Source organism: Periplaneta americana, chromosome 2 (genome assembly GCF_040183065.1).
Source record: "Periplaneta americana isolate PAMFEO1 chromosome 2, P.americana_PAMFEO1_priV1, whole genome shotgun sequence".
In the NCBI taxonomy this organism is placed as follows: Eukaryota; Metazoa; Arthropoda; class Insecta; order Blattodea; family Blattidae; genus Periplaneta; species Periplaneta americana.
Genome location: NC_091118.1, coordinates 194,188,051 through 194,212,065, shown reverse-complemented (window position 1 = coordinate 194,212,065; position 24,015 = coordinate 194,188,051). Strand labels below are relative to the sequence as shown.

The 24,015-nt window shown below is 34.4% G+C and overlaps 1 protein-coding gene across 1 annotated transcript in view; it reads left to right on the top strand.

Moving 5' to 3' along the window:
• The window catches only part of bdl (borderless), a 191,576-nt gene extending 185,998 nt beyond the window's left edge, over window positions 1-5,578 (top strand). Inside the window, 1 exon segment of the mRNA XM_069819236.1 lies at window positions 5,464-5,578. The gene's annotated coding sequence lies outside the window, so the exon portion shown is untranslated.
• The last annotated feature ends 18,437 nt before the right edge of the window (window positions 5,579-24,015 follow it).

Below are 24,015 nucleotides of genomic sequence, written 5' to 3'. Positions count from 1 at the left end.
TGTCCACTTCACTCTGATGTCCAGAGTCAAAATGTCCATAGCTCTATAATGTCCACTTCACTCTGATGTCCAGAGTCAAAATGTCCATAGTAGTATAATGTCCACTTCACTCTGATGTCCAGAGTCATAATGTCCATAGTAGTACCGTATAATGTCCACTTCACTCTGATGTCCAGAGTCAAAATGTCCATAGCTCTATAATGTCCACTTCACTCTGATGTCCAGAGTCATAATGTCCATAGTAGTACCGTATAATGTCCACTTCACTCTGATGTCCAGAGTCAAAATGTCCATAGCTCTATAATGTCCACTTCACTCTGATGTCCAGAGTCAAAATGTCCATAGTAGTATAATGTCCACTTCACTCTGATGTCCAGAGTCATAATGTCCATAGTAGTACCGTATAATGTCCACTTCACTCTGATGTCCAGAGTCAAAATGTCCATAGTAGTATAATGTCCACTTCACTCTGATGTCCAGAGTCAAAATGTCCATGTAGTAGTATAATGTCCACTTCAATCTGATGTCCAGAGTCAAAATGTCAATAGCTCTATAATGTCCACTTCACTCTGATGTCCAGAGTCAAAATGTCCATAGTAGTATAATGTCCATTTCACTCTGATGTCCAGAGTCATAATGTCCATAGTAGTATAATGTCCACTTCACTCTGATGTCCAGAGTCAAAATGTCCATAGTAGTATAATGTCCATTTCACTCTGATGTCCAGAGTCATAATGTCCATAGTAGTATAATGTCCACTTCACTCTGATGTCCAGAGTCAAAATGTCCATAGTAGTATAATGTCCATTTCACTCTGATGTCCAGAGTCATAATGTCCATAGTAGTATAATGTCCACTTCACTCTCATGTCCAGAGTCAAAATGTCCATAGTAGTATAATGTCCATTTCACTCTGATGTCCAGAGTCATAATGTCCATAGCTCTATAATGTCCACTTCACTCTGATGTCCAGAGTCAAAATGTCCATAGTAGTATAATGTCCATTTCACTCTGATGTCCAGAGTCATAATGTCCATAGTAATATAATATCCACTTCACTCTGATGTCCAGAGTCAAAATGTCCATAGTAGTATAATGTCCATTTCACTCTGATGTCCAGAGTCATAATGTCCATAGTAGTATAATGTCCACTTCACTCTCATGTCCAGAGTCAAAATGTCCATAGTAGTATAATGTCCATTTCACTCTGATGTCCAGAGTCATAATGTCCATAGCTCTATAATGTACACTATATCCATTGTTCATGGTAGTTATAGTAACCTATGTAAAAATTTTCAAATGCAGAATTAATCAGAACTGAATTTTTAAAGACGGAACGAAATCCTCAGTTAGTGCCATCACAGAAGGGTAAACCAACTAAAAAAAATCCAATTTCGATCAAGTGTTTTGACAGTCGTGCCCTGTGAGTAACCGAAAGGATGCAACTGCACTTTTCCTTGGATACTCAGGAATTACATTTTGTTGTACAGCTCGACCAAGTTAAGTCTGCGAGCCGAGAGGGGAAGTTGTAGGCAGTTCTGTAGTGGAAGGAGGCGGTAACGAGAGGAAACCAGTACAGTCTCATATGACAGCAAAGTTTTCCTACCGCGCTTCAGTTCATAGAGCGGTAACAATTTAAGACGCTTTGAAATAGACTGCACTTCTACTTTGCTTGACAGTGAGGTTTGGCGTTCTGATTGGCAAGCGTGGAGAAAGTTGCATGAGGGGGGAGACAGCGTAACTGTTGCCTTTATCTGAAGACAAGGACAAAAAATGCGTGCGCTCCGTAGTGTATTTTAAACGATGTGCACACGTTGAAATCTGAGCGTCAAGTGACCTATGTGGCAACTGTGTTTTGCCTCTACATGCGATCCCGATATCCCCACTTGCAGACTTGACTTGGACAAGCTGTAGGCCTATATTGAGGCACTCCCATCTTTTATTATTTGAAATTCCGTGAAAATTTAATATTTTAAGTTGATTAATCTTTTAACTGTAGTAGCCTATATGATAAAGTTGGCATGGGATTTTGTAAGATTTTACTTCCCTTCTTACCAAGACGGTCAGCAGCTTCATTATGAAGATATGCATTTCAAAAGAAAAAAATATTTTCTGCTACAAGAGAAAAATTACTGATTCTAGTTAACTGAAGTGCTCTAAATCCGAATATAGGCTTATATTCATATTTTCTGTATGACGGCAGGTTTTTCTGTAATTTTGAAAATAAAAATGAAAAAAAAAAAGTCAAAATTGGCAAAGTCCATGATTTTAAAAAAATAATTTAATACGATAATCTAACTTAGCTGTATGACTGCTTTTAGGTATTGAAGATTGTTGAATCGGAGTCTGTAGACTATTCAGAGTTTCTCTATCGCGCCAGGTTTTTCTGTAATTTTTGGAAATGAGAACGAAAAACTTCAAAATTTAAACAAGAATTATTAAACACGTTAAATGAGGTATACGTGTTGTTAAAAAAAAGTATCCAATATTTTAGAAGGTGGTAGTATACATCAAAACAAGAAAATAATATCTAATAAACATGGATCCTACAACACATACTTTCTGAGATCTGAACACTTGTTCATAGGAGGTGCTCAATGTGACGTCTATTCATGACAATGCATTATTTTCTCTGCCCTACAATACAGCAGACTACCAGATAATCATACCGTAGTTGACACCCCTGGCATGGAATACTGATATGCCGCAAGGAATACTGAAAACAAAAGTCTGGTTGCGGATATGAACGGAGTTCAGCAGAGATGGTGTTGTGAATTTTGGTAATCAGCATGTGTGAGCTGATGAAAATCCCCATGCAGTTGAAGAAACAAGGCATCAGCACCGATTCTCAATCAACGTATGGGCAGGCGTTCTTGGTGATAGATTAATAGGGCCATACGTGCTATCACAGAGATTAACTGGGGATCGTTATCAGGACTTTCTTATTAACGTTTAAAACAAATTTCAAAGAGTGCGTGATTCCTTACGCCGAAGGGCAGAGGAATGCATTGCCATGAATGGACGTCACATTGAGCAGCTCCTATGAACAAGTGTTCAGATCTCAGAAAGTATGTGTTGTACGACCGATGTTTATTACATAATATTATTTTCTTGTTTTGATGCATACTAGCACCTTCTAAAATATTGGATACTTTTTTAACACCCTGTATTATTTTTGAAAACATATTTTAAAGCCGTGATATAACATTCGAGGGTATAATAGTAAGTTACATTATGCAACGAGCCTATAATGAAGGTAATTAAGAAGCGAGTATGGTTATTTATGAAACGAGTGCAAGCGAGTTTCATAATTTTCATACGAGCTTCTTAATTATCATTATAGGCGAGTTTCATACGACTTTTTATGCTCGACCATATTTCTAACTTGATATTATTAATTTTTTAGCAATGTCCCGTATGTTGTGAGATGTGCGCAGACGCGAAAGTATTGATTTTTTCCGAGGAACAGATGTCCACATTGACCTTGCTAGGCCATAAGAACCTACAGAGATAACATTGAAATTAAATTAGACATTGAAAAACGAGATGACAAATTGAATTTATTTGAATGTTATTTACAATTAACGCTAATTATTATAGTAACAGAACATAACCTTCTGCGACAGTATTGGATTTCCAGCCTCCGTGACTTTTCGCTAATTCTCTTTCGATTGCATATCCGAGAATAATCGATACTTGCGGTTTTATAACGGTAGAAAGCTGGCCTGTCATTGGCTGAACAGTTGTAACCTGAGTCGTCATTGGCTGAAAGACCTGACCTTTAATGAGTAGGTGTACTTTAATGACATGCATTAAAGGTCTGCTACCAGGTGTATAATTATTACATTTCGGCATGGTCGAGCATAAAATTAATTATGAAGCTTTAAATTATTTTATAACCTGCTTCCGGAATTCTGCTCTTTGGCAGTGCACTTCAACAGGAAGTAATTTCATTGCACCACTTAAGAGACTTTCTTTTCACAAAATAAACACACATTTATATTTGCCAGTTTCAAGGAATGGCATATGAATAAATGTAGAAATGAAGTGAATTTTTTTTTCTTCAAGTTTCCTAGCAATATTAAACAATAAAAATTAAATTTAGGGATAATTTGTTGATAATTTTCAATTTATGTTGTTTTATAACGTTTGAGTGATTCCTTTGTCTAAATTACCAACTTTAACGTAATAATAATAATATAATTTATCTAAGGATATATAGGTTACTTATTTCAGTATTTAGACATTCTCATGAATTTCGAAAAAAAAAAATGTTATTTTTTAGAAAATTGGACGTGATGAAACGACACTACATATTGACTTTATAACTATCCATAGTGGGGAACTGAAAAATATAGTTTCTCTGTAGCGAAATGTTTGCATACCAGTGAATTACCAGATAGCCTAATTGAGCGGTTTGCCGGAAAAAGGTCGTATACGTCAATATGGCGAATTGAGATACATGCAATCCAAGATTTTAAAACGCACCTGAATAAAATGTTATACACGCACTCAGCCCTGTCCTGCAGGTATGTACAGTACAATCAAAACAAAATTTCGCTACTATAATTATTCACTACATTTTAAACCGTTTTCCCGAAGAAGGGCGTATAGGTCTATCCGCCTTTCTTCCGGCAAAGCCCTTAATTCATAGTGTGCTGGTACTCATTGAAAAACTATATCCCTTTGTTAAGCATCATCAGATGGGTATCATTTTCCAACTATTAATTATTTTTTTATTAATATATATTATTATTATTATTATTATTATTATTATTATTATTATTATTATTTTTACTTTTAGGTGACAGATTGGTTTTTATGGCAGTAACACCACAGTCCAGTATATACAGTTACGAAGCTTGAGTTGTTGAGGGTACTAGGAACAATAGACTGTGTCGATACTATTTCGCATTGTCTGTGATGAGGCGATCATAGCGATCCTAGTGGTTAGCAACTATCTATGGATGCATATTCCCTACGTATTGAGCTTCGTGACTGTGATAATACCTTGTTAAAGTTAACAATATCGGAGTTATTTGATCTATAAAAGGGATATCGACATTGATTTAAAACTGATAATTTTAAATACCTCTTCGCTATGCTGTTCTGCATCTTTTTGAGTTTATCCGTAAATGTTGTTTTCATGTTTTAGGCCTGTTGATAGGGTCTATAATCATTTTAAGTAAGGGAAAATAGATTACGTAATTTCGGCAGTACGCAATGTCTATTCACCTGAAGGTTAGACTGTAAACAGAGAAGACATACATGCCTACTTCTTCCTCTAATTGAACTGTTATCTAGACGGAGCAATTGTTCTTTCCTTCATCATTATATCGTCCCTTACGTCTCGAGATATTTCGTGTAATGGTGTTTATTTGTTGTTATTTTTAATTAGCGGAATTCCTTTCCTTCACAAGACAGGAAGTAGTAACAATGCTCTGACTATGGCTTCTTGTTTCAGGTCTCCAGAACTCCGGACGACCTTCACTTCCTGTAATGACGTCACACGTTTCGTAACGACGGTGTAAATATTCGAGGTTGAGGAATTTGCAAACTCGATTGTACATTTTAAAATGGACTTCACAAGAATTCCTTGTTGCGAAAGAGACAGCCATGTGACAGTGAAATGAGTGACTCGAACTGTTGGATAATGGTAAATCATCTGTTAGAAACTAGATTTATACAGTAATGTAATTTAATTATTTCTTTTATAAAAACAGCAGTGCTGATTTAAGTGGTTAAAGTAAAATGTGGTGTGGTCCCACCGTTTAACAGAGCGGTCTTCAGAGAATTTCAGACTAACGCAAGAAACACATCTCTGGATGTGATGATATGTGTTGTACAGTTGAAAGTATTCTTCAAACTTGTCTATTCTGGTGACTATGTATCATTCCTTCTTTCTGTTTCTGTTTATCATTCTCATAGAAAGCTTCAGTTTCCAGTTTGGTTCTATTATATTTTAGCAACGTAAATATTCACTTGATTATCAGAGATATATTGTCCGTGACAGAAAGGTTCGATCATCTGTGTGGTCCACACGTAATGAATGCGATTAAATGTATTTTACAGATTTTGAGCGATTACAGAGAAAATAAAAACGGTCACATAGCCATCATATAGACATGTGCATAATGAAAAAAAAAGTACGTTCTCTCCCTGGTCGCTCTACAGGCACAACCCACTGTAGGCACTGCAGTGAGTATGAAACTTTACCACATGTGCTTGGGAGTTGCCCACAGGGAGAAGTACTCAGAATAAAACGTCACAACATCATACGTTCTATGATCGCAGATGCACTTCGATCCAAAAATCTAGACGTTCACGAGGAAGTTCATTGTATTGCTGATGGTGGGAGCAATCGTAGGAACAATACCATAGCTATAAATAGAAATAAACAGACAGCCGAAATAATTGATCCTACGATCAGATTTGAAATCTCAGCCACTCAATCATCTGAAGTGAACGAAGAGAAAAAGAAAATCTACGAGCCCACGATTCAGTACCTGTCGGCGAAATACAACATTGAAAAAATCACAGTTACCGGTCTACTTCTTTGGAGCGAGAGGCACTATTCCGAAAGCCTTTGTAAAGTGGAGGGAAAAATACAAGCTGACGAGAGATCTTCAAGATGCCATCGTCACCACCATTATAAAATTTTCTGTAGCGATATTTCGTCAGCATCTTTATGGTGTACATTCAATTTAAATTATACTTGGTTCTATTTTTTTTATGTCTTAATCAATTTTGTCTGAAACCTGTTTATATAATTTTTCATTTTAAAATTTATTGTGAGCTATTCTGTGTTGCAGGGCAAACCCAAAATATTGGGTCAGACCAATAAATTATATTAAATTATGAAGTAACTGTGATTCATGTTTATACGTCCATGGTAACTACAAAAACACATTTAAATTTGTTATTGCATATTTTTATATATTATAGAGCATATTTCAGGAATTTTTAGGTCATAAGTGCATATTTCTTTTGTCATTTTAGGGCATAAAAATTCTAGCCCTAGTAATTAATAATTATTAATAATGTTAATAACTAATACATTATTAATTAATTAAAAAATTAAACATTTCAAAGTGTTATTCGGTTTTCGGAGTTCGTACTATCATTTCATGTTGTCAAACAAATTTAATTTTTAGGTTAGGGCTCATGAATCATAAACTGTTTATTTATTTAACCTGGTAGAGATAAGGCTATCAGGCCTTCTCTTCCCCTCTACCAGGGGATTACAACTACAATATTAAGAATACAATTACAATTATAATTACAATTAATATTACATTTGCAAATACAATAAAAATCAAAGTACTAAAAGATTAACTGATTAATAAAAGCTAGACAGTTTATTGTAAAAGTTAAGAATAGAGAAACATTTTTTTTATTAATTAAGTAAAAATTAAACCTACTCTACGCAGTAAGAAAATGCTCAATAAGTTTGCTTTTGAACGCTACTAAATTCCGACAGTCTCTGATGTCACTGGGTAGGGTATTCCACAAGCGCGAGAGCGAGATTGTGTATGATGATGAATACGATGATGTCTTATGTGTTGGTGTGGCTAGTATGTGGCTATTTTGCGTGCGTGTGAAGAGATTATGATATGGTGACAGGTAACTGAAACGGGAGGCAAGGTAGGTAGGTGTAGAAGTGTGAAGGACTTGGAAAAGGAGAACAAAAGAATGAACATTTCTACGTTCGTTAAGCCGCAGCCAGTTTAGAGTTTGGAAGGATGGGGTAATGTGGTCAGCGCGACGGACGAAGCGAACACAAGAATTATGACCACGTAGTAATTTTTGCGACTGGTTGACATTAAGGTCAGTCAGTAGAAAATCACAGACTAAACAATTTCAAGTTTCAGTCTTTTTCCATATTGGACCGTTTCTTACAATTTGTGGACAATATTTCTTGGACCATTCTATGGTAGACCTTTCTGTTGTGAACATTATAGCGATTACGCTTAATTTTTTTGGATATTTTGTCATTTCATAAGTCTAACTCCTTTGTTTGCTGAAAACAGTAAAACTCCGTTATATTAGTGTTGATAGGTACGTTATTATGTGCGATTCTATTCTGTTTAAATTATAAAGAACGTCAATAATTATCCTCATATATCTGTAAGCAACTTCTTTATGTACCAATCATTATGCTCTTAATTTCAAGTTAAGAGTAATAACAGATTTGTCAGATATTCTTCAGATAAAATGTAGTTTGAATGAAGATGGTGAGCTGGCTCCAGTTGTCTTTAACCTTGCACTTTAATATGTTGTTAAGAAATTGATAATAGACACAAATTGTACATTATACTATAAATCATGCCAAATCAGACATAATGCTGATGATATAAGTAGTGAAGTACAATTAGAAATCACGCCCAGTTCAGGGAGCTAGGAATTAATACGGACAAACCAAGAGTTTTGACTCAGTTTAAAAAGCAAGGACAAGCTTTCCAATTCAGTAATACAGAGATTGAGAAATCTCATAACTTCATTTTGAGTTCTACCTTACAGACCCATGAATATAACTATGAAATGGTAGAGGTCCAAGAGAAGAAAATTCTAGTTAATAGATCACGTTGTTCAATACTACAGAACCATGCATACGAAAAGTACACGGAATAAGAATATTGTGAGGTCATTTCTTTGTTACGATTTTGAAACTTGGAAACTGACAGAGAAACAAGTGACATGTTGGACAAGGTTAAAAGAAAGACTTTAAGAATTATTTTTGGATCAAAATTGGATGAAGACAGATGGGGAATTATATGCAACGAACTCTTAAAGTATTATGCATGAAGAAATAGAAGTTACTACATTTTATTAAGATTCAAGAGTTGCAATGGACTGATAATTTAATTAGAATGGAGATTACATATCTCAGAAGGAATTGTACGTAAGGTAAAAGAGGAGTAAGAAAATCTAAAGCTAGATGGAAAGACGTAGCGAGGGAGTGAAATAGTGATTATCATTATTACAACACTCGTGTTAAGGAAAATTTTAATATTCCAGCACATCGAATGACAAGTTTCAACAAAACGTATATGGTCTCTGGTTTAAAAATATATAATGGTTTGCCTCATGAAATTAATAATACGAATTATTTAACATATTTTAAAAGATACATAAAAAATGTTAACAAACCTTTGTCCCTACAATTTATATTAAATACGTGTGGGTTTACATTGGCCCTAATTTATTGTATTTTTATCTATTTTAATTGTTGTTTTCTGTTTTAATTATTTTCTCTCTCTTTCACTTTGACAAGTCCTATGGTTTTAACTCTTTTATGGGCAGATAAAAATTAAATGAAATGAAATGAGGTTGCATGAAAAATCAAAGCTAAGAAAGTGATCTGTGGAGGCTACGCATTAAGACCAACGCTCGATGTAGATGAAGAAGAAGAAGAAGAAGAAGAAGAAGGAGGAGGAGGAGGGGGGAGGGAGAAAAAATTATTTTGTGGTTTGCGAGAGATCAATTAGTTTTAAAAAATAAATAAATGAATAAAAAGTAATTTTGAATAATTTCAAGAAAAAATTGTTCCGGAGCCCGGTATCGATCCTGGGACCCTTCGCTTAGCGCGCGAACGCTCTTCCGACTGAGCTATCCCAGTAACTATACACGACACCGTCACAATTTTTCCTTTGTATCCACACGACTCAAATGAGCTGACAAGGCGCCAGAACTCAACTATGAGTGCACACAAATACTTGTGTGACTTAAATTGTGGCTTTCTGTTAACGTACCTCAAACCTGCTTTACAGGGAGCTTCTACCTGAAAGCCAGATTTGTATAACAAGTAATTTTATTCACATTTGTCCCAATAAGGTGAAATACTCTTATATTTGAAGCGATACCTCAAATTTTTCTCAAATAATGTGCTAGTGAAAGTAAGAGGCGATATCTTATCGAATTTGCAGTGTGCAAGTACTATCGGATATGGCAAGGATTCAATTGCATGAATTGGATTATAAATTTTATTTGAGTTATGAAGTACCTAAAAATTTTTGGTTGTTTCAGTACTTAAAAATTAATTTTCCAAAAATGCATTCACCTGGTTGTGGTAAGGATTTGCAGTCACTTAAAAACATCTTAAAAGTTGCATCTATTTTTATAAATCGAAGCCAAGAGAAATCCAACCCCTTTCACAGTTCTGTGTACTTATGGAGATAAATTTCACACCGAAGTTTCTACTTAATAGATCAACCCATTTTAAATATTACCTGCATAGTTCGAATACGCTGGAAGACATACTGGCTTTAGCCTATTTGGTTCTTCTGTGGTATCTGCAACTAGAATTGCCAGCTCTGTGGTACTTCGTCTTAATTTTTTACGAGTTTCCGTCTTCCAAAATGTTGATGACTTCCTCGTATATTCTTTGCACAATACAAAATCATTTCCATGGTTACTATTAAGCATTATAAGAAAAGAATTATTGCAAAATTTTATTGTAGCGCATATGATTTATTAAATTAATGGCCAGTCAGTAATATCAGATCTTTTAGAAAACAAATTAACAGATGTATGTGCTAATTGACTGATCAGACAATAAAATTTACTAAGAATGTAAATCTTTTACGTTGTATGTAATGTACATGAATGTTTACTTAATTAGATGATTTTAATATAGTAATACATACGCATTTATTAGAAAAACATATTCATTAGTACATTAAATAAATGCATTAAATAGTATTATATACATGAATTAATCTTGCTTAGGATAGGGACCGATGATGGGCTTATGTGAGGGCGGAAATGAACCTCCGGGTTCTCTAAAAGTCATTTGTAAGTAAGTAAGTAAACAATGCTGAACATATTAAATATTAAAACAAAAAATTAAATGAATTTACCTCCGTATGAGAAATGCTCGTGTTCGGCAGTTCAGAATTTAATTATAGGTAGGCAGAAAGAAGAAAAAATAAACAATACATTTAGGTAATAAAAGTAAATGTCTTTGACTTTAAAATTTGTCTTAATTCAAGTCTTCTTCACATTTTTAAACAATCACATTGTGCACTTATAATAAATAATGCAAAATTATGCCAGTCCATTGCACAAAATTAAAATTGTCAAAGTGAAATTTTATCGATTCCCTGACCTCTCATAGTTATATATAGTGAACAGTAAGTAATGTCATTAATTTCAAGGGATTATTCTTTGAGATATTTCAAACGAAAAAGTTAAATACAATTTCGCTTGTTTTATATGAAATATTTCGTAGCATGTTTTGGTAAAGCCATTCATTCAATTCCCAATATGCTCAGTCAATTTAAGAGAGTGGCGTATTATGATAGTAAATGATTGAAAGAATTTTAGATTTGCCCTTTAAATGTGCAGAAATTTGATCTGGACAATTGTAACTTTTCGTCCTGCAAGAGAATTTAAAAATATTAAATTTGTTCGAGTCAAACTTCTGTACATTTTTAAGGACAAGACTGAAAATTCTTTCAATCATTTATTAATTATCATAATACACTGCTCTCTTAAATTGACTGAGCATATTTCGAATTAAATCAATGGCTTTCCCAAAACAAGCTATGAAATGTTTCATATAACATAATTTTTATCTCGTGAAGAAAGCAGAAACGGGCAAAATTGTATTAAACTTTTCTGTTTGAAATATCTCAAAGAATAACCCCTTGGAATAAATGACATTACTTACGGTTCACTTTGTATATTTGGCAGCCCTAACCACACCCTTCAGTAACAGCAGCCATATATCCCATGTCCCACGAAATATGTTTTATAGATCTACTAAGTTTAGAAATTTTTCAAAAATATTTGTTTTAATTTGAACTAGTCACTACTTACACGCAGTTTGTGCAGGAATGTCACATTTTCACCCTGTAGATATATATATATATATATATATATATATATATATATATATATCTGACTTTCCTTTAATGCCATATATTGCCCACTTGCTGTAACAGAATTAGTGTAAATGGCTGCTTCTACAGTACAAAGTAACTCTCAGAAAAATCCTAAGGAACTTGTTTACAAAACTGAGGTGAATTTTATCAACGGACTATAAGAGTTGAGTTAAAAGCTTTGATGACGGTAGAATCTTTAATATCACTGAACTTCGTTGACAATGATTTTGAAATGTACATGCGGACACTTTACCATTACTTTATAGAAAAAAAATAACAATTCAAATAACGTGAAAGAAAAATAAACAAATAAATTGTGTCACACTGCAAAATATAACCATATTCTCTGTAGAAGCGAATGAATCATATATTAAGCCGCGTTAAAACGGAGTTTTACTGTATTTTACTTCAGAACTTTTCTCCCTCAGTCTTATTTTCTTAAAAAATAACAAACCCCAAAACTTTTCAAAGCATTCCAATTTGATTTGTATTTGTAAAGAGTTATTTTCTTATAATAATTTAAAAAGAAAAAATATATATGTTTTTGTTGGCGTTTCTGAAAACTGTAACTTGAGCCATGTAACTCCAAACTATGCAAAGATACGTAAAGATTAATTTGTTGGTCCTACCAAAGGAGAAAGATTCGATCCGGTGCTGTGGATTGAGCCTCGGTGTAGCTCAGTGGTTAGAGCACTCAGTTGGTAGAACTGGGGTTTCGATCCCCGGCGCCGGAGCGAATTTTATCCATTGATAATCTCTGCAAAGACATATGCGAGACGCCTGGAAGATCCAAGATTAATTTCCTGAGACAAGGAGTTATATGGCCAACTCTGTAATTTAATGGACAATATTCTCTATTTATTTTTTTAGTCTGTTATGTTCCAAATATCTTTTAATTTATGATGCAGATAAAGTAGATGGTACAGTACATTTTTATAAAGAGACTCAATTATATGTAATTCTCTGTAAAGTTTATGTGAGGAAAATTGAGAATGTATGTTCAAAAAGTGTTATTGTGTCTTGTGTCATCCGTTTGGAAATTTATACCATTTGGTTTAAAAAAAATGATAGAAATAAAGCACACCTACTGTATGTCACTTTGTTTGTATTAAATTGAAGCATCATTCTTTCAGTGTGAACGTGTGAGAGGAAGTGGAATGAAAATGCATGCTAGATCTCCTATGTTCGACCTGGAATAAGAAAAGCTCATCTGCGGTGTTTTCTCGAGGATACGAATTTCTAGATGGCGGTGACAAAGCTAGAACCGGATTTTCGTGTTCAAGACTCAGGTTAGAATCTCATTTTTTCAAAGTGTCCTTATTTCCCTGTCTTCTCACATAATAAGGATACACATCTGACCAGCTACTTGTGATGAGTACATAATTGACAAGTAGACAAAATACAAAGTAGATGGAACGTAATATAGGCTACAAGGCTTGAGAGTTACAGTAGAACCCCGATTATTCGTCACCCTATTAACCGATTGTCGGATTAACCGACTTTTTTTTTTCTAGCTCCTATTTTCTTTTTGCTGCAGAAAAAATATGAAGTACTGTATATTATGTTTCTATATAAGGTAGGTGTCCCTGATATGGCCATGCTAAGGTTTGAGAATTTTTCTAGCCGCCATTTTGAAAAAAAAGTGTAAACCACTTTTTTCTTACTCGTTCTCAGTCTAATGGACTTTCTTAAAACAATTTCCTTTCCCCATAAAAATAGCTTTAATTGTCCAAAAAGTCCCAATTTCCAAAAGTCTACCTAGTGGCCATATCAGGAACATGTGCACATGATATGGCCACCGTTGTTCCATGTTCTATAAATCGTGATTGTTTTCAGTTTGATAGCGCAGATGTGCTAAAATTAAATAATTTTGATGTAAAATGGATAAACATGACACTTAATAATCTTTTTTATAATTCAAAAGTGTAGTCAAAACAGGTTTTTCCATAAAAAATATTAAGTTGTTTTTCTTAAAATACAAAATTTTTGCGTAATCCCAGCTATAAGGCATGTAAATTTGTCAGGTGAAAAAATAAAAGTGAAATGAACTTGATACGGCCATGGTGCATTTGATATGGCCATATCAGGAGTAGGTAAGCTTTCACGAAAATCGTTTGATTATGAACAACTCGTAAAAGATACGCCATCAACGACAAGACCAATCAACAGAACATTAAAAACTGAATGGAGTACGATGGTTTTCATGAACAAGTCTTTGAAAAACATGCATAAAACAAAGGAGACTTGCCAGAGAAAAATAAGAAGAGGTCACATGAAAACCGCAAAACAGGCAACTGACGCCATATTGCTCAACCTGACTGAATGGAAAACGATCAAGTGACATACCCGGATGCTCTTTCACTGGATGCTGCTGCGATTTAGCGGACTTTTTGGTTAACTAAATCACAATAGGGGGGTGGCCATATCAGGAACATGGCCATAACAGGAGCACCCACCTTAGTTTTCTACAGAAGGTTATTTTTACAAGTCTTTACTCTTACTACGAAGTATGTAGTAGAAATACTTAGCTGTCTGCACAGAAATAGTTACTTGTAAAATGATCACTACCTGCTTTCATAGAAATTACCCCAAGAATGTCCACAAACCCGTGTACAATTCAGTCCCCATCCTTACTATTAGAGTGGCCGTACTGTGTAACGTCTATGCAAAATGTCTTCCACAGTTGTCAAAACAAAATTGTGTTAATTACCGAAAAAAAATAGAAATAATTGAGAGGCTTGGAAAAGAAGAAACTGTGCTGCTTTAGAGTAGGAGATTGGCGTTACAACTGAACGCGATTTAACAAAAGAAAACTAGAATAAAGTGTGTAAAGTATGTAAATTTACAATATGAGACTTCAAGTAACCCTATCTTTCCGCAGACAATTGTCGTCGTCGTCATCGTCGTCGTCGTCATCATCATCATCATCATCATCATCATCATCATCATCATCATCATCTATCAATCCTTGGCCCTTAAGAACTCATCGCTGACAACCGATCTTTTGATGAACTCCTGATTCACTACATAGCACGTTAAACACAATACCACGAAGGAAATTACGAAATTGTAGGTCAAAGAATTATTCACTTAATTTATGAAAATCTTTTATGATATGGATTATCCGATTTTTTCGATTAACCGTTCAGCCCGCCCCATTCATTGCCACGGATAATAGAGCTTCTTCTGTATTCCTTATCCACTTGAAGGATTCAGTGTTAAAACTTCATCATCATCATCATCATCATCATCATCATCATCATCATCAAACGATTTAGGCAAATTTTGTCTGTTCCGGTTATACAGAAATGTTTGTCTTATGTTGTCTATCACATGTTATTATTATTATTATTATTATTATTATTATTATTATTATTATTATTATTATTATTATTATTATTACTAGCCGTACCCGTGCGCTCCGCTGCACCCCTTTAGAAATAAATATAAAGTAATTACATAATTAAAATAGGACATTTGATCCAGGGAACATTCGTGTTTGATAGAAGGATAAATCGTTTAATATGTTACTTAATTTAAATTGTATTTAAAATATTAAAATGCGATCATTTTGATCCAGAAACCACTCATTTGGTGCAATGACAATTCCTTTAACATGTTTCTTAATTGTTATTACCAATTATGTTTGGAAAAGCGAAAATTAACAGAAAAATTTTGGCTACAGATTTATTATTATGTTTATATTATATTATGAAAAAGTGTGTTGATAACGGATGTACTCGAATTAGAAAGTTTTTAATTTGTTGTGGGAGCTCTTGAATCTCAGGAGGAACAACTTTTACAACAGCGCAACATAATCTGCTTGGCTCATTACCCAATTTTTTTGCATTGCATTTATTGCATATGTATTTTATGTATTTTAACATGATTCAATTGAGCATAGTTAAAATTTGAATTATAAAATAATGGATTGCTAAGCTAACGTACTATTACTGCATACTAAATCAATACACTCTCGTTGTTCGTTAATTCTCTGAGATAAAAATGAATATGTTCATAAACATTATTATAAGAAATACAGGAAATGAATAGGCTATACAGAATAACCTATCAAGTTTTCTGTGCATAAGAAGCTATTTTAATCTTACCTGTCCTCAATTCACTCACAAGTTACTGTAATAACATTATAGCATTATGTCCATACAGAGAAACTACACTTTCCAATGGTGAAATAATAATTAATTATACAAATCGGTTAATTTAGCTTCCGATATTGCTTCATACGAACACAGAAACATTTTCTGTAGGCTATGATTCATAGCTTTCGATTGTTGTTGACCAAGGCCCCTTATAGACGAAGTCATTTGTTTATTTCATTACACGGCCTTAGATGGCAGTTATTTTAATTTTAAAATTCATTTAGCTCATTAAATATCAGTCCTATCAAAATTTTTCAAAGAGTAAAACTTATCGGAAATGATTTTTAAAGAAATTTTTGTTATGTAACATTTTTCACAAAAATCAATAATAAGCGAGATATTTCGATTTATTTAATTCAGGCCCCCTTATAACCCCCCCTTTTAAATAATGTATTTTGAATGCCATATAGCCTATAATCTAAGGTACAACGAACTTAATTTATATTCCAATTTTCACCGAAATCCGTTCAGCCATTATCGCGTGAAAAGGTAACAAACAGACAGACATACAAATAAAAATTTCAAAAAAGCTATTTTCGGTTTCAGGGTGGTTAATTATATATGTTAGGACCAATTATTTTTGGAAAATCGAAAATTACCAGAAAAATTTCGGCTACAGATTTATTATTAGTATAGATTATTATTCGTAGCACGAAAGTCCATGAAAGACCAAGGTCGACTCTGAGCAGAAGTGAACAATCATTCAACCAATACGGTGATATCGTGTGGTCAGTCAGCATAATAATCCCCCAGCCATTACAGGTGGTTATCGAAACCGAATTTCGCCGCCTATCGTAACTTCCCAAATTCATCACGATTCTGAGTAGGCACCGTTCCTTTACTCTGGCAAACTTCATGAGAAAATTCGCTCCCCATGAGGACTTGAACGAGCACGCATTCCGTAACGCGAGTTTAGGTATGACGCATTTAAGGCTCATTCACAATGAAAATTAAACATAACGTAAGCGTTAACTTAAGAATATAAACGTTACGGTAAAATCAAGAAGCCATATCATCATTCATCATGGGAACATAAACATAACAGCAAACATACTTGGTAACCATGGAAATATAATAACGTCGCCATTTCCTCATATTCTGTCGTATACTTCAGCGCTCCACGATTGTGTTCTGTTTGCAAATCACGTAAGCATAAGCATGAAAGTTTGGAGTTTGCAAACTTTCATGTTAACATCTTATGGTAATGTTTATGTCAATGCTTATGTGAATCATTGTGAATGATTCCATTTGGTAGCCTAGGCGCAAACTTCTGTGTTTATATTACGGTTATGTTTAATATTCATTGTGAATGGGCCTTTAGACCTAATACTACGGCTTGGGACACATTAACATACGTGAGCAAATTGCACAATGAGCAGTACTAGACATCGCTACTTGTGTTGTCATCGTCCTGCACCACTACGAGTGAATGAACTCGGATCCCTTTGATTGGAGAGTTTATGCGCCAGCCATTGCATCGTGCTGTCGAGCACTGAAAGCAGAACTGCGGTACGTGAAACTCAATATTCAAATTGCATTTCCGTGTCTAACTTCAATTACATGAGTCTTTCGCCTCGTTTAGCACACGTTAGCCAGCAACAGCCGGGAGGGACTGAGTAAACGCGAGATATGCAGGCACGCAACACGTCTGACGTCAAATCTGCATGCCGAATAAAAGAAACGGTCACACACACGAACCGTCTGTTCACAGCGTCAGAGTCGTTCAACTCCCAGCAAACAAGCAAATTGCATTATAGTTTGCTGGCATTGTCGGATGTGCATTGCTTATATGTTAATTAATAAAGGCCATACATTGAACTGCATGTCTGGTTCCATGCGAGTATCGTGATTTAAATCTTGGAATTTGTGGGTCAAAAAATAAGTTTAAGGAGTCCCGGCTGTTTAAAAGCAATGATTTGTAATCATTTATGAATATTTTTGTAACAAAGAAATATCCCATTTAAATCAGTTCAACTAATACAGTTTTTGCTTGAGAAGGGCAAGATTTTTCAGAAAGACCTGATAGAGTATACAGGGTGTTTCAAAAGTAACACATAATTATATTTAAAACCAAATGTGAGGATTTGAACAGAAAACTCAGACACTTCAAACTATATATTTAGAAATGAATATTTTTATGAAAAAAATTATTTTTGCAGCTGTTGTACAAGTTATGACGTCATAGAGAACCTTTTTTAATGGCACCCTGTAGTTTTTTAATATAATCTGAAAGTGCATATTTTCTGTGCAATATTTCATTTGTTTTGCACAGAAACACTATGACATCAAATAGCTCCAATCCCCGAGTTTAAGATGAAAAAATTAATAATTGAATAGTATAATTAAATAAAAATGTGAGAACTGTGCATTTAAGGGTAGGCCTATATGTACTGTACGTGAACGACCACAAATATTATCATAAAATGCAAGCTCTAAATTTCTAAAATTTGATAAGAAAATGAACTCACAATTGGACAAAAATTACAAGGTACCACAACAAGACTTATTAGAATTTAAATATCTGATAAAAGTTTAAAAATGGTTACTAATAATATTTTTCAAACCAGTTTTATCAAAGTATGAAAAAAAAAATTCTGCAGTTACATCATTTGGTAACCATAACATTGTTATGATCTCTCTGACATCTTTAATATTTTTCCTGCATGTAATAAACACTTATTTCTGAAAAGTAGACTACTCTCAGACATGTAGAGTTGTTTATTTTAATACAATTAATTTGTATTTGTCCTATATAATAGTATATTATGCAACGAGCCTATAATGGTAGTAATTAAAACGCAAGTATGATTGTTTATGAAACGAGCGCAAGCGAGTTTCATAATTTTCATACGAGCGTCTTAATCACCATTATAGGCAAGTTTCATACGACTTTTTATGCTCGAACATATTTCTAACTTGAAAGTATTGAAAATTAGGTCTTTTTATGGTCATGTGCGAACTGACCTGAATTGTGAGATGTGCGCAGACGCGAAAGTATTGATTTTTTCCGAGGCCGAATGTCATTGACCTTGGCACAGAATAAGATGAACATTAGTCTGATATAACCTGGAAATTGATTTAGAATTGAAAAACGAGATGACAAATTGAATTTATTTGAATATTATTTACAATTAACGCTAATTATTATAGTAACAGAACATAACCTTCTGCGACAGTATTGGATTTCCAGCCTCCGTGACTTTTCGCTAATTGTCTGTCGATTGCATATCCGAGAATAATCGATATAACGGTACAAAGCTGACTTGTGATTGGCTGAAGACCTGTACTTTAATGAGTAGGTGTACTTTAATGAGATGCATTAAAGGACCGCTACCAGGTGTATAATTACTACATTTCGGCATGGTCGAGCATAAAATATATTAAAATTTACATAATGTTTTGTGACCTATTTTTTCTATTTTCAAATAAATGGGCATTATTGTAGTCTATCTTTTGCATAAATGCAGGTTGAATCAGTGTACGAAATTTCATAATTCTGTCTCTAATGGTTGTGGAGTTATGAAATATGTGTGAAAATTATCAGATTTTGGAAAATTTATTTTAAAGTAAAAAGTGAATTCTAAAAAAATATTATTAGTAACGTTTTTTTATACTTTTGTCAGATATTTAAGTTCTAATAAGTCTTGTTGTGGTACCTTGTAATTTTTGTCCAATTGTGAGTTCATTTCCTTATAAAATTTTAGAAATTTAGAGCCTGCATTTTCTGATAATATTTGTGGTCGTTCACTTACATATAGCCTACCCTTAATATTAAAATATTTCACTTTTATAAACGCTTAAGAAATAAAAGACATCTGTTGGGGCCGAGCCAGAAAATTGTGACAATGTCTTGTCCCATTAGGAATGTACCAGAAAAATCTGCTGTTTTAATCCACTGCATATTTAAATGTTAATATTTTCAGCATTTAAAATAAATTTATGAAGAGTATAGTGTATAACCACGGTTAAATTTTGGAATTGACAATTTTTTTTAACTCTTATACAGTAGACTGTGTGTGCAATCAAACCCTGCATTTTGGAATTCGTTAGTATTTTAAAACAGTCCAAATATCTTCCTGAGGATTTTCCTTTCGGAACTACCAATCCCAGCAGCTGTCCTCTGTAACATAATCCAATTTTCACTTCCATGTATAACAATATTCCGAATAAGTGTTTTATATATAATATAATCCGTGCAAATCAAGCTTTCAGGTATAACTCCCTGTAAAGCTAATTTGAATAATTTCGAGGGAAAAATTGTTCCGGGGCCGAGCATCGAACCCGGGGCCTTTGGTTAAACGTTTAACCAAAGGTCCCGGGTTCGATGCCCGGCCCCGGAACAATTTTTCCCTCGAAATTATTCAATATAATCCGTGTTTACCAGTTGACTCCACGGTATTTAATCAGTGTGAGAATGGCATAGTACGCGCTGTTAGCTGATTGTAGTCGATTCTGTATCTGCTTTATTTCTTCATTTCTATCTGTAATTCTAAATACTCGAAACTGTGAACAACTTTTATAGTACAATTTCCAGCCTTAATATCTTCTTTGTACTGAGTTGGTCCTATTCCTGGACTGAATCAAGACTTTGGTTTTGCTCTCATTTATATGAAGTCCAACTTCCTATCCAGCAGTCCCCAGATTTTCCAGAGCTTCCTTCACCAATTTCAGCGACCTTCCCATCAAATGTAAATGATCTGTATATCCAACAATTGAATAGATTTACACTCCAAAGTAGCCCTACTTTTTGTGTCTGTTTGAATGGCTGATGAAACTGATAAATAAAATTGGAATAAGTGTTGGTCCGAAATAAATCGTGTTACTTGAGCCGATGTTGTTCTGAGGTGCCCGGCCGAGACCTGAAGTCGGCACGCGACCCGTGACCCCACCCGGATTAGAGACTCCCTCCACACATGTGATCACGGTTTCTACTACATTGGCAATCAGTTGTTCTACCGTATCCGCCGTTGGATCCAAAGTCCGCGGGTTCAAATCCTTCTGAGGGTCACGGATTTTAAAGGATTTTGAAATCCTTAGCATAGCTTTCTTCCTGGAGAAAAGTGATGTTGGAAAGCCCGTGACCGTGTTACCAGAAGGCAGTTTCCTGTTAATTGGCCTGCAAGATCTCCAGACATTAACCCTGCGGAGTATTGGTTGTGGGGCTATGTGAAGGACAAAGTGTTTCTGAGCAGAGCTAGAACAATTTATCCGTTGGAGGAATTTGTCCATATAAAATATTTAAAAACATGACATCAGAATTGCTATTGACAGCGTTGAAGAGAGGACGCTACTGTCTTCCTCCGACGAGTTTAGCGCTGGGACCTGAGCTATGCTTGACATCGGTGCGGGGGGGTTGCAGGTAGATTCTTTTGTTGCTACAGCCAAGCCGAGCCGAGCGGAATGGGAAGTATTAATCGTCCAAAAATATGCAGTCTTTAATCTTCTCCCTGATGTTAGCTATGTTAATATTATATGAATTACTCATTAAATATTTCACCGTTACAAGTCATTTTTAAGGAAACATGCTGTGGAAAATTTTTGGTTTTATTCTATTGGAATTTTAGAATATGTGTAATTGGTATCGTGAAAAACAGATTCCTATAATGCCATGCGAAAATCATTTGTTGGTGATATCTTAAAATACAAAATCAAGTAGTTTTACTTCTGAAGTGAGTTCAGCAGTAGCCTACAGTATATTTAAATTGATTACTTTACAAATGTAATTCAATTCTACTAATCATTAAATTTTATAGTATGATTCTTTTCATTTATATTATTGTAGTTGTATTAGGTCTATGATTTTTCTTTTTATTTATTTTATTGTATTTGTATTTCTGGTGGTGTGATGGCCTTAACTTCACCAAAATAAATAATAAATAAGTAGTAAATAAATAAATAACTTAAATAAGTAAATAAATAAATAAAATTTTCTACAATACTTTCCTTCTCTGAACACGTAAGTACGAATGGTTGTATCTCTATCTCGCCAAAATACGTTAGAAAACTAATAGGCATACTGATCTCGTAAATTGGGCGAATGTTTTCAGTATGATTGTATTTCCTTCCAGACTGCCGCTGTTACTGTCCCCTCCCACTCCAGTACCGCGCTAGACTAGTCGGAACCGCATTCCTCTCAGCACTAAACTCCTCAGAGGATGACAGTACTTGTAGGGTAAAGGTTGGTAATATTGTGATAATTCTTTTTGAGAATTTATTACAATTTTACTGACCGAGTGAAGGACCGGTTTTGTGCAGAAACTTGTCCACAAACATTCCCTTAATAGACTGACGCAAAAAACCGATCTTCCTCTCGCTCAGTAAAATTGTAATAAATTCTCAAAAATAACTATCACAATATTACTCATATCAGAATATTAGCACCTTTATTCTATAATGGTGGGTAAAGAAGATTGCCCGCTTTGAAATTATTAAGTTGTAAAGCTCGGTTGACATGAGCTATTGCAAATTGCAAGTCAGATGGCGATATATGCTGCTACTTTTAACTATTAGTTTAGATTAAATCGATTCATAATTTCTTCAATCGCGTGACTTGCGTATTGATTAACGTAATATTGGAAATACTGAGTAAGAACTGTTGTTTGCGTGCTGATATCGCGTGGCTGCGTATTAGTATAATACACCTTTCAAAACACCGAATAATCGCATTGAATTAGGTTAAAGATCACATTAAATAAAAATAGAATCTCGCAATGATCGAACCCTACTGTTTACACGAAAACGGACACGTTATATGGCCGCAAGTGTTGTGAACAAGCGATTTTAACGATGGGTATGCACGATGCTTTATTCTTAGACTTAGAAAAATATTCTAGCCAGGCAATCTCTTTGTCTTCCACTCTACAAGAAGAAAATGATGGACACATACAACATTTTACGATGATCTCAGGACAAGGATGATGCATTAAAAGTCCCGTTTTTGTGTAATAAGCTGGGAAAGGAAGTTCATGCCCTAAAAACGTGAAGAATACGTATGCATTTATGCCGTAAAAATAGATAAATGTGCTACAAAATATGCTTTATCAGTCTGAGATTATTTTAACAGAATAATAAGGTACGTTTAGTCTATGGATTTTGAAAGGATTGGGGACAACTCGCCATAGAAAATTGGCCACAGAGGCAACTCGCCACATAATTGAAATTCGTATCAAAGACAATTCGCCACATAATTTAAATTCGTATCAAAGACAATTCGCCACATAATTTAAATTCGTATCAAAGACAACTCGCCACATAATTGAAATTCGTATCAAAGACAATTCGCCACATAATTTAAATTCGTATCAAAGACAATTCGCCACATAATTGAAATTCGTATCAAAGACAACTCGCCACATAATTGAAATTCGTATCAAAGACAATTCGCCACATAATTTAAATTCGTATCAAAGACAATTCGCCACATAATTTAAATTCGTATCAAAGACAATTCGCCACATAATTTAAATTGGTATCAAAGACAATTAGCCACACATTAAAATTCAAGGCAATACTCAAATTCGCAACAATTTAGACTATATTTCTATGGTAACACAAGACAAATCCAGAAGCTGTAAACTAATTCGGAACTATGGCGGAAGAAATTCGCTTCACAAAATCAGAAAGAGGCCCTGACAAATTAATATATCTTGGCTACATGTACACGAGACTTAGAGAAAATAAGAATGGAGTTGTTTGGCGCTGTGACATGCGTGGCAACAGTCACGTTATCAGAAGATGGAAGCAGTGTCGTCAAAGAACCGTCTGACGTGGGGTGACGTTTTGAAAATCAATTAAACCCAAGATTCATATCTATTGATTACGAAGTAACTGTTATAAACTAATCAAAAGTGAATTTTGCGGAGTTACTGTAGCTGGTTGTCTTTTTCACTTAGCCCAGTCTTTCTGAAGATTGCTTCAGACCGAAGGATTGGTGCAGCAATAGGCCTATAATGTTAAAGAAAATTCCACTCA